Source organism: Rhinopithecus bieti, unplaced genomic scaffold (assembly GCF_001698545.2).
Source record: "Rhinopithecus bieti isolate Rb0 unplaced genomic scaffold, ASM169854v2 scaffold_72707, whole genome shotgun sequence".
In the NCBI taxonomy this organism is placed as follows: domain Eukaryota; kingdom Metazoa; phylum Chordata; class Mammalia; order Primates; family Cercopithecidae; genus Rhinopithecus; species Rhinopithecus bieti.
The window spans coordinates 6,767-8,109 of NW_016826778.1; positions in this window are offsets into that span (position 1 = coordinate 6,767).

The window sequence follows — 1,343 nt, forward strand, 5'->3', positions numbered from 1 at the left end:
AAAAAAAAAAAAAAAAAAAAGCATGACTCAGAAGTCTAAAAGAATGCACCTGTCCTGGTATCTCTGGCACTGCTCCCTGTGAGAACCTTCTGTCTTAGAATCACAATGAACACTTTTCAGGGTCATACTCAGGGACACAAGGAACATTCCCTTCCTGATGGCACGAATGCTACCATACCCAGTGGGCACGGCTCCAATCTTACTCACTCTTAGGGAAGTCTGCCTCCAAGTCTTGCCCAGGCTCATCCAAGACATTGGCCATCTTGACTGCCATGGCCAGGACATCATCTCGAGCAGGCCCAAACAGGTCACAGTCTTCCAGGAGTCCCTCTGCACTCTGGTTGCTCACAAGATCTGGGAAGCAGAGAAGTTGGCTCAGTGGCTACAAGCTCCTGCTAGCACCCTCACAAGCTTTCAGGGGCTGATCCCAACTATCCTCCCATTCTACTAGGCACCAAGATCATCAATAGCTCCCCCTCGGGCAGAGACACGCTGGTAGCACCCTGTCTCCCTCATCGCCACCATCTATGGCATACCACAAAGGTCAGATGAGGCCTTGTCTAACTCCTCAGCCTCTGCAATCATTTCTGCCATAGCCAGGATGTCGGCCTCCAAGGGGTTGGAAGGGATCTTCACCTTCAGCTCCTCAATGGTCTCTACAATCTTGTCTGTGCTCTCCAAGGTAGTGGGCAAGAACATGGGCACAGGCACCTGGAGGCACGAATCCCAACTAAATGCCAAGAACCACACCAGCAGTTGGGGGGAAGCGGGGGACAGATGATGAGAGTGAAGGGGGACAGTTGATGAGAGTAAGGGGAAAGGGTGGATCTCAAACCTGGAAGGGGAAAGGAGGACCCAGCCAGGAAGGGCAGGGAAACTTACCGGGATAGGCATCGAGAAAGGCACCGGGACTTTCTGGCAGTACAGATGCATAGGCACTGGCACGAAGATGGGCACTGGGATGGGCAGCACAATCACCTGTGGCTTCCACTCTTCTGTGGATGAGAAAGGGATCTTCTCAGAGACCCTGCTGGACTGATGACATCGGACCCGCCAAAAGCTCTAACGTGCTCAGTGTCACAAAACTGCCCTTGAAGCAATGGCTGAAAGACACCTCTACGATTCTAGGACAACCATATGCATGAGACTTCAGCTACCTAAGGAATCCCCTTGTCCAGCTCACGGACATAGGGCTGGCAGGCCTAGGACTCTGGAATACAGCCTGTGGCATCGAGGTACCCTGGCTCACCTGTTTGACTCCCTTTGGACTTCATCTCCACCTTGCAGGAGACGCCTCGATTCTGCATCAGCGGCTTACACATGGCAGCCTTGTTTTGCGGGGT